The sequence below is a fragment of the Ambystoma mexicanum genome, chromosome 2p, assembly GCF_040938575.1.
Source record: "Ambystoma mexicanum isolate Mex_15411 chromosome 2p, UKY_AmexF1_1, whole genome shotgun sequence".
Classification (NCBI taxonomy): domain Eukaryota; kingdom Metazoa; phylum Chordata; class Amphibia; order Caudata; family Ambystomatidae; genus Ambystoma; species Ambystoma mexicanum.
This window is the reverse complement of record NC_090923.1, coordinates 11,684,093-11,698,225: the sequence shown is the minus strand read 5'-3', so window position 1 is coordinate 11,698,225 and position 14,133 is coordinate 11,684,093. Positions and strand designations below refer to the sequence as shown.

The following is a 14,133-nucleotide window of genomic DNA, read 5'->3' as shown; positions in this document are numbered from 1 at the left end:
TTTTCAGCGTATGTTTCCATTGTCCATATTGGCTGCACGTAGCGGTGTTATAGAGGTTATGGTCTGATGTGCAATGTGTATGTTGATGGATATGGCATGATTGGGTTAATGGGTTTATTTCATTGTTGTGCAGCTTACTACTTGCATGTGGTTTCCATGTGTCAGGTACAGTGTGGGCTGCCTCGGGGAAAAGTGGTGTGATTCTGTATGGGCATAGTTGACCATGACAACTAATGACACCTGGTTGGAGTATGCTTCTCTCCCCACCCCCAATCACACCCGGTTGAAGTATGCTTCTCTCCCCCCCCCAATCACACCCCGTTGGAGTATGCTTCTCCCCCCCCGAATCACACCCGGTTGGAGTATGTTTCTCTCCCCCCCAATCACACCCAGTTGGAGTATGCTTCTCTCCCCTCCCTCATCCCCCCAAATCACACCCGGTTGGAGTATGCTTCTCTCCCCCGCCAATCACACCTGGTTGGAGTATGTTTCTCTCCCCCCCCTCCCAATCACACCCGGTTGGAGTATGCTTCCCCCCCCCCCAAAATCACACCGTTTGGAGTATGCTTCTCTCCCCCCTCCAATCACACCCTGTTGGAGTATGCTTCTCACGCCCCCGAATGTACTGCCCACATCACAATGCCATGTGCTTGCCATGCTACTCACCAAGTAGCCACGAACGTTGTCCAGCATGTCGCTCCATGTAGCGTGGTATCGTTGAGTTCCGCAGGACCATTGAATCATGGGTTGATCCAGGATAGCGGGTACAACAATGTGTGATGATCTGTTGGAGTCACATACCATTTGCACATTGATGGAGTGGTATTGCTTTCTGTTTCGGTACACTGCCTCATTGGCATGTGGGACAACCAATTCCACATGGGTACAGTCGATGGCCCTGATGCAACTTTGGATGCCTGCCAGTGAATGTAGGCCAACCTTGGTGTTAGAGATGTCCTGGGCAGTCCGTGGCAGGGAAATGTGTTCACTTGTGTGCTTCAGCAGGGCATCGAGCACCTGGTTCAGCATGCGTGAAAATACTGGTTGTGATATGCCATGCATCTGCCCTACCATATGCTGGTAGGTGCCTGTGGCCAGGAAGTGGAGCACAGTTACCACCTTCAGTAGAGGGGGGATGGCAGTACGGATGTCTATGAGGCTGACTATGTCGTTGTGTACCATGTCCACAATGGTGGTGATGGTATCCCGGTCCAGACGGTACAGGGTGTGTATCTGCTCAGGGATTAGGTTGAATGGACTGGCTCTGATCCCGGGGATTCGTGGCTGCCTCTGTGGTACAACTAGATGCACTGGTGGAGCTTGCTGTGCCTGTCTCGCCCTCCTCCTCTTCCTGCGTCTCCTCTGTGCTGCCTGTTGTTGCTGTTGCAAAGCAATCATGTCCTCCAGCCCATGTAATGCTGCTAGTATTGGAATCATTTTGGTGTGTGAATGGGTGTGGTGTGCTCCTTTTGTGCTGGCCCAGTCTCCATTGCCTCCACCTGTGCTGATTGTGGGCACCTGTGGCGGTTGGAACACTGCACATGGCCCTTTACAGGTGGTTCGCGATGCCGCTATTTCTGACATGCCGGTATGGGCTTTTTGAGACTGCTCCATGCCGCTATTTGCATGTTCGCATGTCTTGTAATGGACTCCTATTTCCGCTATTGCCGCCATGAAGGGTCGTGTGCCCACGACCATGGCGCTATTAGAGGCACCGTACTTAGCGGTGCCGCTAATAGCGGGTAGGCGGGTCGTAATTGGAAGGTGCGGTTAGCGATGCCAGTAATCCTTTACCGCCATCGTTTTTGCCTTAACGTCAACCGTGTAATGAGGCCCTATGAGTGCCACATGTACTTTTCCTACTGTATAACGAGACAATGGCGGGGGTCTCACGTGATACAAAAACAGTAGGACTATTAACTGCAGGAACAGACTAACTTTGCAGCCTTGTTTCACAAATAAAACACTTGCCTGCCATTTCAATGGCAAAACTGCTGTTACAAGAATTTACCTCAGTTGTGTAGTGCAAAACAGTTACCCAGGCTTCAAAGCCGTCACAAGCCTTTTTTTCTTCATTTCGCTGCATAAAGTTAGCAAATGGAATCCAGGCACACTCGCTCCTGATATGTCAGAGCTAAATACCAGATTGAGGTATTTTGCTTACTCCTTTTGTTCAAAACGAGTCCTGTTTACACTGATGGAGCAAGCGAAGCGCAGTGAAGCGGCCTTTCGTAACAGCATTAAGACAAGCCCCCAGAACTGTGTACATTTCTGATCCCCAGGACTAATGTCGGCTGTGTGTCTTGTGCCATCTGTGGTCACTGTGCCCTCTATTCCCTAAAATCAATTGTTCATTAATGCTAACTCTCATATACATGACCTGCTTCAGGAAAGGCTCGATTACTGTTGTCCCTGTTGTAAATATTTATGGTTGTGATGCCCGTCCCCACAATAAATACAAATACCGGAAAAGACAAGATGGTACTTAATCTGTTCTTACCGTTGTCAATCAGTTGGACCATTAGGTGATTTGCTGGTGCCCTCCAGTAGACAAAAGAACATTTCTTCCAATACAACAAGGACGAGCGAGAGAACACACTGCCTTCCCCAGTGAATTAGATGGAAAGTTGAATCCGGAAACCCTGGCACGTTACCAGAAGATCAGAAATACAAAACAGTTTCAATCAAGCTATGGAGAAACGAGAAGAGGGACTAATGAGTAGAGGACCCTCAAAATACAAACGTCATGTGCACCCCAAGGAATAGCACCTTACATGTTCCCCCCTTACTGTGTAACTCCTTCTCCCAATACACAAAGTATGGAGATGGCACTGGGCCTCATTACAAGTTAGTCGGTCCGGATTTAACGGTGCTGGTAAAACCGCACCGCACCGTTTTCCGGACTGGCTAACTACGAGTTCTGTGGCCGTGTGGTGTTACATCCGCCAGGTCTTACCTGGCGGGCGTAACGCCACCGGCTGCAGACGGGCGCGGGAACACCGGCACCATTAATCCATGGTGCCGGTGTTTCTGCAGCCCCCATTTCCGTGGAGTCCTATCGGACACCACGGGAATGGGGAGTAACGGAATGCCAGTGCTGGTAAATCCCTACGAGTCCGGCGGCAGCCTGCCGGACTTGTAATGAGGCCCAATGTCTATAGGCGGGGAGCGGCCCGAGGCTCCTTCCTCAGACAAGTCCCAAGCAACAAGTCAAATGGCCCACAGGGACCTATACCCGAGGGCACAAAGATGCATCTAAGGAAAGGGGAGAGCCGGAAGGGCAGAGAGACATGTGAAGGCACGCCCCTGCACGCTCTCACCAGAAAAAATAAAGCTACCTAGGGAAAAAGGCACAAGAGACACTTGCAAGGATAACAAGTATTTATTTCTACAGAATAGAAGTGCATCAGCAAAGAACTATTCTGTTGCAGAACATTCTTAGTTCCATAGGGACATCCTGCACATTATAAGAACAGACAAAGGGGGTAATTACGACCTTTGAGGTAACGTGGCGTGGCATAGAGATTTAATGAGGAATTACCAGACCATTCCAACCTTGGAGAACCCGGTAATTCCTCATTAGAGGAACCCAGACCCAGTACCTCCCCATTCGAGCCCCCATAGGGCTCAATGGGAATGGGGAGGGAGCCAACAACGGCGGGCCCGTTGTTAGCTCCCTGCTCTGCTAGCGGGACCCGCTTAGGGTGCCTGGTTTTACCAGGCGCCCTTTGCGGGTCCCGCGAGCAGACTCGTAATGGGGCAGTAAGGAGTTGACGGCTCCGGCACCATTACCGGCGCCGTTAATCCCTTACCGTCCACCTCATAATGAGGCCCAAAGTTACTAATGGCGTCATGATATATAATACAATTCTACAATACAGATTGGAGGAGCCCTATACATGTAGGGCTTGCTCCATATGGGATGCCAGGCCACTGGTTCATGTTCATATATCCATCTACTTCCACGTGGGCGCTGCTGGGCTCATCATCCGAAGTTGAGGTGAAGGTGCCGTCCCGTACCGGCACCATTCATTACGGGAGCGCCATGGCCATAATGAGGCCCAAGTTCTGGACAGTTCCAAATAAAATACAATGCTGATTTGCAGTCCCTTATCTGATTATCCAAGAATAGTGGCCTTAACAAATCTGTTCACAAATCTGGGTACCAGCTACATATTAGCAAAGAATGCTTACGATCCTCCCTTACTATTAGCCGACATGTACAGTTTTTCGATGGGTCTCCCAGTCCCCGATTGGTGCAGACTTTTAGTGGTAAAATGTTTAAATGCACTAATAAAATATACGGCCTACAGTTGGGTGGGGGATTCTCTACCCACTACCCCCCCTGCTTGGCATTAAGTCTCATAGCCTAAAATAGATTCAGAGGAACCGCGTTCCACTCCTGAATCAGGTCCCTAGTATTTTATTTATTTTTTACATGTGTAAAGTGCACAAAGTGGCCCTAGGGCATTGTGGCACTGTTACAAGCAGGCTTAGTTACAGGAAACCGAGGGAAAGACAGCCTGGCAAGACAGCATGTCTGTGGTTCGTGGTTCCAATGAACCTAGTTCCAGACAGGTGATAGTTGGTTGTGGCATAGTTACAGTGGGTGGAGGCCTCTGTACAGGGGAACTGGGGAAAACTCATACCTTCCTGGACCAGATGTCTGGGTGAACCCAGTGGTGTAATGTGGACTAGTTAAAGAGTCTCGTTTTGAGGGCTTTGCGGAAGGACTGGTGGTAGGCCTTATTCCTTAAGGTAATAGGGGGGCATTCGATTGTGTGGGAGCTAAGAATGGGAAGCTGGACCATCCCGCTTTAGCCCTTTTGAAGGTGGGGATGATTAGCTGATTGGAGTAATGTGGATCGTATGGGTCTGGAGGAGCTGGTTTGGACTACTTTTTCTGAGAGACAGGAGGGGGCTGTGAGTGAGAGGCATTTGTGGGTTATGGCTAGGGACTTGAATATGAAGCGTTCTTTGATGGGGAGCCAGTGAGCATTGCGCTTGGCATGGGAGATATGCTCCCACCGGGAATGTTCAGTGCAGCTCCGAGGGCATTATTTTCAATGATTTGTATTCTGTTGATATTGTTTGCTGAGGAGCCAGCAAGAAGAACGTTGCAGTAGTCACCTTTTGCCCCAATGGTGGCTCTGGCTATTGAGGGACAGTTCTGAGTAGACAGCTAGGGTTTACCTGCATAGATCAGTTTAGTTGTGAATGAGGCCGAGGAGGCAATGGCGCTTACATGGCATGTCACAGATAGTGTGGAGTCGAGGTACACCCCCACTGTCTTTACTGAGGGTGAGACAGTGATTTGTGGGCTGTCTATGTTGAAGGCGCTGTATTGTTTACTAACTTTAGTACGCGTTTCCTTGGGGCCGACCAGGAAGAATTTGGTTTTATCCCTGTTGAAGTCCATTGGCTGCCATTCAGGCTTGGATGGTGGCATAGGTCTTGTGAAGTGTCTCTGAGTCTTATTCGCATGAGCCAGAGAGTGGGAGGAGGACCTGGGTGTCATCGCCATAGTTTGTGTATGCTATGCCGAGAGTATCCAGCTTGTCGAAAAAGGGTTTGGTAAATATATTGTACAAGGTGGGTGAGGTGTAGGAACCCTGTGGGACTCTGCAGTGAATGGTGTAGGGTGCCACACAAGCCTGATTTGAGAAAACCTTCATGGCTCTCCCTTCAAGGAAGGAGGTGATGCATCTGACGGCTTCAGGGGTGAATTGGGCTGAGTTTGTGAGTTTCTGCAGAGGGTTTTATGGTCCACAAGGTCAAACGGTGCAGACAAACCCAGAAGGAGGAGAAGAGCTTTTTTGTGTTCGTCATTTATTTCAGCTAGTTGTATTTTTAGATCCAATAGGGCAGATTCAGTTCTGTCGCCTGGGCGGAAACCTGATTGCCTCTTTCCTAGGATGCTGTTAGGTTCAAAGAATTCCTGTATTTGCATGAAGGCAGCTTTGTCGAGAATATTTAGAAGGAAGAGTATGGTGGTGATGGACGGTAGTTGTTGGGAGAGTACCCAGGCCTCTTTAAGGCATGGTGGGACAATGCCTGATGCGAATGAAGCATTTATGAATGCTGTCAAGAATGGTACTAGTGTGTCTGCACCATCTTTGATGATGTTAGCAGGACAGATATCACCCTTGCAATTGGAAGGTTTTATGTATTTCAGTAGGGCTATTACTTCGGTTTCGGAGACATCTCTGAAGGAGAAGAGAGACTTATCCTGGGGGGGTGTTTTTTGTGGATGAGATGGGCGGGTCAGACCTAGGCAAGGCTGATGCCCAACCCGACTGCTGCTGCTAATATTACTTCTTTGCCCATGCAGCATTCACCGTCGTCTGCATCTGTCTCACTACTCTGCAATCGACAGTACAGTTGAGCAGTGAAGGCCATATTCTTCAGAAAACTACCGAAATCGCCCACCTTAAAATGGCCATACTTTCCATACTGTCAACAGCCTATGACCACATTGACAAAATGCCATTACTGAATCCTGCAACACTCATGCCTTACTCTTCAGGTGCATATCTGCCACTAGGTAAAGGGTTAGCTTGTCTCTTCTGTGCTCGACACCATCCACTTCCATGCCCCACACCATTCCTCAATACCGCCGCGCCATTCCCCACCATCACACATACCATCAATAGCCTACCCCCCACCAAGACTACTGGGAACCTCGAACTTGCACTCCACAATACCCACACAACCCATACATACAACCCTGATGCACACACAAGGCTCCTACGCATTTCATCAAGATCAAGGTGGAGTCACACGATCACACCACCTGCCTCTCCACACATTGCCCAAATTCCAGCTGACCATTGTCTCACAAAACCTATCAGCAGATATTTTGAGAAATAATAGACTAACCTCTCGTATCCCCCAACCACGACCTAACAAACTACTAACACTACATCGGCTGACCCAACATAAATCTCCACTACACAATATTGAATCCCTGCAGAACCTTACCACCACTGCCACAGCCTCAACATCTGCTTCTCATTCTCTAACTGCCCTGCGGCCAACACAACCAATCAGAGGTTATCTGAGGAACCATAGATTATCATCTTGCTTCTCTCACCCTCATATAATCAAATTACTGATGCCACACACCATCCAACAAACATACCAAACTAAGACTGCCTCCCTCCATCCCAACAGCCTCCACACCCTTTTCCTTGCCTCCTCCTCCCTAACCAACACTGCCTCCTCTCCAACCAACGCAATCAAACTCACTGATAACAACCCTATCAAGCTCACTAATATGATCTCCCTAAAAGGTGCCCTTACTAATGCTAGATCTATCACAGCCCATTCCCTAGATATTGCAGACGCCATAAAAACAAACAACCTTGACTACCTAGCAGTAACAGAAACCTGGCTTCATGCAGCATCAGGTCCCCTCCTTTCCTTAGCCATCCCTGAAGGCTATACAATCTACAGAAAAGATAGAACTACTACAAGAGGCGGAGGAATCGCCTTAATAGCTAAAGATTCCTCAAACATAAGAATTGCACCTGAACTGCCCTTCACCTCTGGTGAAGTCATCACATTAAAAATCACCCTCCCACCTACCTGCACACTCACCTCCCACATTATCTATAGGCCTCCAGGTGCTATCGCACCTTTGAAGATGACACCACGTCACTTCTGTCACACAACATGAAACCCCACTCTCCAGCAAACATCATGGGAGACTTCCACCTAGGCAACTCTATCGAAGCCTTAGGCTTCACACAAAGAATTACAGCCCCCACACACGACAAAGGACGCACCTTAGATTGGCTCGCTGATACTAACTGCACCACTGTTATCCAATCCAATACCCCTTCACCCTGGTCTGATCACAACTTCATTACCTTTACCTCTCCTATTACTATTAAGAATATGATACAGTCACTACCTATTACCACTGTCCTGTCCAGAAACTCCAAAAACATCACCAGAGAGAATATACTACCACTACTCGCCCCTATTTTGGTTCCATCACTCTCTGAATGCAACCCGTCAACCTTGGCCAGCCAATTTAAAGAAACTATGCTGGCAGCCATTGAAAAAATTGGGATGTATACGAATTGTTTGTTTGACAATTGCTCGAATTACAATTGACCTTTTCACAATTGACATATATATATATATATATATATATATATACATATGTGCAGTCAATTGTGAAAAAGTCAATTGTGACCCTTTAAATTCGGTCAATTGTGCATTCGAACAATTGCAAACGAACAATTCGGGTAATACCAAAAATTGCCCCGCTAACCACGAACACATAACAACGCCTGGTTCACCCCTGAACTCAAAGCTCTGCGTGCCCTAAAAAGATCAGCTGAAAACAAATGTCTCAAATTGCCTACTCTAGCAAACAAAAGCCAATTCCAATTATTAGCCAACAACTATAAGAATAAAATCATTAAACTTAAAAGCGAAGTCTACAATCAGAGAATCACCAACGCTAAATCAAATTCTAGAGAGCTATTCACCATTCTACGTGAACTAGAGTCACCAGCACCTACCCCAGACCATACAACCAAAGATTAACTATGGTGTACTAATATTCAGAACACCCTGGCTGACAAAATCCTACTACTACAACAAAAAATAGAATAAAAATAGTCAGAAATCAACGCTAACCTAACCTCATCCACCGCATCTACGCCCCGAATATCACAGAGATAAATACATGTACTTTCTCCCCTCTCACAACTACTGATACTATCAACATCATCAAAAGTCTAAAGCCCTCAAGATGCAAAGGCAATACCTGCCCTGCTACATTGATAAAAAGACTGCGCTGATGTACTGGCACCCTTTATTACCAGCCTTATCAATAACTAATTTGCATCTAATTCAATCCCTAACGATCTCAAATCAGCGTAGGTCCCACTTTTACTCAAAAAACCCACCTTAGATGCCAACATTCCCACCAATTACTGCCCCATTACCACAGTCCCCTTCGTACTTAAAATACTTGATCAGGCAGCTTATCTGCAGATCCAAAAATTCCTGGAAGACAATCGCCTATTAGGCTTAAGACAATCTGGTTTCAGATCTGGCCATGGCACCGAAACGGGGTTGCTCGACCTGAAAACGCAAATGGACCACTACATGGACAAAGGAGATCTCTGTATCCTCTTGCTGCTTGACCTATCAGCATCGTTTGACTTAGTTAACCATGACATCCTCTGCCAACACTTAGATACTGTGGCCCAATTCTCCCCTAAATCAATCGAATGGATCAAATAATAATAATAATGAATAATAATAATTTAGCATTTATATAGCGCTACGAACCCTCGGGTATATGAGCGCTGCTTATTATTACCCACATTGGGTGGTGCTCATTTATCGACCTCGGAAAGGATGAAAGGCTGAGTTTGGCCCCGCCGGGATTCAAACCTGCGTTAGCAGGCTCGGCACAGATGTCAAGGCGAGCGCTCTACTCGCCGTGCTATCGGACCTGCTAATCTTCCTGTCTAACCGAACAATGAGGATCTTCTCAGATAATGCAACAGCTCACCCTGTCCCTGTGACCTGCGGTGTTTCTCAAGGTTCTTGCGTGTCGCCCAAATAATACAACGCATTTACTAAACTTCTGTTTGATAAACTTAACAATATGGCCATCACGTATACAAATTATGCGGACGATACTCAAATACTTATACCAATTACAGGATGTTACGTCACAGACTCTAATAACTTAAATAAAATCTACCTCGCCAACCAAGCCTAGATGGCCCTCAACAAATTGTGTCTTAATGATGATAAGACTGAGTATATCATCATTGGAAACAAAAAGAAACTTAGCAATTTACCCCAGCTCTACAAATCCTTTATCATCGATGGACACATCATACATGTAGCCAATTAAATAAACATTCTCTGAGTCTACATCGACTCCTCCCTCACCCTACACAAACAAGTCAATGCGGTTGTCTCATCTGCAGCCTACACAGCTAAATTGATAAGAGCTAGTCGTCCCTTCCTCTCTACGGAAAACTCCTTCACCCTGGCCAGAGCTCTGATACTGTCTAGAATTGATTATTGCAATTCCCTTTTCGCTGGAACTAGCACTAGAAACATCAAAAAATTGCAAACAGTACAAAATAACGCCGTCAGGGCCGCACTAAACACTCCTAAACACAACCACATCTCGGCCACAAGAAGAAACATCCACTGGCTCCCTGTCCATGACAGGATTACATTTAAAATCTTGACAATTACGCACAAATGCATTGCTAAAAAGGCACCCACATATCTCAGTGACCATATCCACAAAACTAACTCTGATCGACCAACCCGCTCTGCTTACACCAACATGCTCATCACCCCCAGGGTTAGAAAACACAAAGCGGGGGCTCTAGTTTCCCAGCCCTAGCACCGAAACTATGGAATGTACTACCACCCCAAACTGAGACCCGACACCTCCTTTTGGTCTTTTCGAAAAAACCTGAAAACACTACTTTTCAGATCTGACTTACAACATTAGACACTTCACTTCATCGACAAGGATACAAAATGTAACAATCAGGAAATGCAAGAACATGTAAATGAATGCGTATAAATGAACCCACTGAAATACTGAACCCTGTATAGATATGGACATAGATATTTACTGTTTCTGTTTTCTCTGTAAAGTAATGCCAGTTACTAAGAAACCAAGTTTGTAACCATATCCTAAGTTTTTTCCTAGCTGCCTCTGGGCTTTGCGCGCTTTACAAATGCACAAATGAAAATTAAAAAATAAATAAATTATGGGAACTAATTTTGCTCTGCAGGGGGTTTATTTTGGTGAGCATAGCTGTTTGAATGCTTGAGCACCAGGATTAATCTTTAACAATGTCTTGGGAGCTAGGGGCAGGGGCAGCCAGTTCCCTGAAAATAGAAAACATTTCTTTGGATTCAGATTTGGCATTGGTAATTCTGGTGTTGTGGGAGGTAGATTTGGCTTGGATGAGGCTTTTTGTATTGGGTAGACAATTTCTTGTATTCTTCTTTAGTGGAGTCTTGTGGATTGGTTTGCCACTTGGTGAGCGCAATACGCTTGAGGGTGCACAGTTCCTGAAGTTCTGATGTGTACCAGGAGTTGGCGTCTTACGTCACTTTGGCTTTCTTTCTTTCTAGAGGAGCTATGGAATCAATTGCTTTTTTGGAGCGTGAGATTATACAAATCTACTTGAACCCGGGGGTCGATGGAGAATGGGGGCTTGAGGGCTGGAACATCCAGAAAGGGTAGGAGCTTGTCTTTGGTTGATTTACGGGCACTCCTGGCTAATGCTGGTGGTGAGGGAGTGTTACATTTAGTGGCTTTGGTGGATGTAGGGATGGAGTAAAGAATGGGGTGATGGTCGGTCCAGGGGTAGGGGGTGTTGGAACTGATATCTGCGGCACAGTTAAGATCCGCCACCCAGACTAGAATGCGTCCTTTAGAGTGAGTGGGGTTAGTGCCTCTTTGTAGAAAACCCAGTTCCTGAAGTGCCTTTGCAACAGACTTGGCTTGTGTATCTTTGGGGTCATTGAGTAGTGAGTGTAAGTGTGGCTTAGGTTACATGGGGTTGAGGTGTTTGATAAGCGCAGACCTAGCTGTTGGTTTCTATGAAGTGTTGGCCTAGGGCACGTTTGGTGTTGGTGAGGCTTGGTGCGATACCGGCATGAACTTTCTCAGTGTGTGAATTCTGAAGGGGGCTGAAGAAAGAGGGTAGGAAGGACGTAGGAGGGATGTCTTCTGAATTGGGGGTCTCAGGGCCATGAGTGTAAGTGCAGGGAGCGCTGGAACTAAGATGCATGGGGCTGTGGGAAGGAGTGGGCACGTATGGCCGCATGAGGCAATAACTTCAGGAGCCTAGAGTGCGCAGATTAAGCGGTGACCCTTGAGTCCCTGGAAGGTAGGTTTGTATGGGTAAGTAGATTGGTAGGGGTGGGCGCAGCGTGAGTGGGAGGTTGAAAAAATTAGAGTGCCCATTTCCGGCAGACAGAACACGTTAGCTAGTGTCACTGATCTGAGCAAGTAATCATACATTTCTAAATGTATGCTAGGATATGCTGCAGAGTATGTAGGAGGCCTGACCCCAGTATCCGCGGATAGCTTCAGTTGTAACGAGGAGTGAGAGGGGAGTTGTAATATGGTTATCGCAAAGCAGGGCTTTCAGTCAAGTAAAACCGCACAGCGGCAGCAATGGACACAGCTGTGGAGCCTGTTGGGCATGCAAGGTATATTTCGAGCATTGGGGATACATTTAGATATGTATGTCGGGATGAGCTGGGCAGTGTTGCTATTGGTCATTAGTACTGTTGGGGAACCAATTGCAGTCGATCAGCTGGGTCTGCGCATTGTTTTCAAGCAGTGTGCCGTGCAGCGGCCATCTTCCAGTGGAGTGCTTCACCCTGTAGCGTGAGGGTTGCTGGGCAATAAGGTCAGCAACATTGGAGGTTATTCTAAATATACAAAACCTCTTCCAATGAAGATGATCTAAGGAGATGGGCACGAAAACTGCGTGACAGATTGCAGTGCAGTTGAAGCCCACAGACTTACCTGCGGTGCAGCGGTGATCCGGTCAGCTGTTTCTGGAGGACACAAGTGTAGGGGTGATGCTCCTGCTCAATCCCACTTGTGGTGGGGTATCCCCTCGTTAACTCTTTATTTTAACTCTGTCAGGTTCAGGTCTCTTGCTGTGGTGAACAGTGTGTTAAAACCCTCCCAAAACCACTTAAACTTTAAACAGAAACCAGCGCCTGCCATCTCTGCTAACTGCGAACTGCATAAATTGTATTTCTCCTGTAACTAAGTTCTTAAGTAATCTTGTACTGTTTGCGCCCAGCTACCCCTTCGGGTTTGGTTCTGCGCTATACCAAACAAACAAACAAACAAACATACATTGTCATTTTTCTGGGGTACCTGCAAAACCTTTGAAAAGAAGGCACCGTGTTCCAATTTAGCTTGTGTGGCAATCCTTGTGATCACTAGCACCAAACGCAGTGCGCAATTTGGGGTTCCTATTTTTCATAATTCTATTTCGGGCGACATCCAAATTCTCAGTTACAACTCCCCCAGATTTCACTGCCATACAACAGTGTATTCCCCACCTTACACTTACAGACCTCTATTGCCTTATCCAGCATGTGCCCACCAAATTTGTGGTAGAATCTAATTTACCAATTTAACCTGAAACTGGCCTTTAGACATACAGAGTTCAAATGTTTTCCCCACTTCCCATTACTAAAAACTACAATCTTTGTTTTATCCTTATTCAAGGTTAACTTATTAACCTTAAAATAATGAGCGGCATAGTCGCTGGAAGATACAGGGATGGGCTTGTGAGAGCTGTCACACTAACTCAAATGCTCCACTCACTCTCAGACAGAACAGCAACTCCCAAGGTCATCCACCTTTGTTTTTGGCTATAATTTGTTGCTAACCTGCACCTTGCTGCACAAATCACATGACCCCTTTCTGAAGGCGCGATAGCCTTGGCTTCTGATCTTAGTGATGGATCGATGGGTGTAAAAGTTTTGTGGTTGGTGGTCTGGGTTTGGATGGTACTGTGGCATGCGGGGGTCTCAGAATGAAAAACATTGCAAATCTGTATTTCTTGTGGTGGATCATTGGGGGCAGGAGGGCCATGCTAGCTGTTCCGTGGGATGGTACCGCCAAGAGGCGCTACGCGCCCTTCACATGACCTTGCAGGGCACATTCTTCCCAGGGCGCAAGGGCCTGTAACATCTAGGAGAAGGGAGGTTTTCTTAGACTCTGCGAGTACTGGCTGGGGTAGGGGTGGTGTTCGCACTCATGCAAAAGATCTAATACTAACCAACATAATGCTGTTTGCTGAGCTTGGGCCTACATTGTACGATGACTGCTTTTCGCCAAGATGGCGTTCACACCTACATATACCATATAGCTTGTAAGGCATGCACTAAAGTGATCACGCACCCTCTATGTGCACCCACACAGCTCCCTGGATGTGCTCTACTAGCGTTTAGTTCTCGGCCGGTATCACCAAGGGGGGTGGGGAGACCCTATCTCCTTTCCCCCTTTCGTTAATCTCAATTAACAAACTCCCCTACAGTACCAGTGGCAGCTCAGTTCAAATATATGTTCTCCTCCTCCCTGCACAC

At 46.9% G+C, this 14,133-nt stretch overlaps 1 pseudogene; it reads right to left on the bottom strand.

Moving 5' to 3' along the window:
• LOC138566138 (zinc finger protein 850-like) overlaps positions 1 to 14,133 on the bottom strand; it is a 251,467-nt pseudogene that overhangs the window by 222,198 nt on the left and 15,136 nt on the right.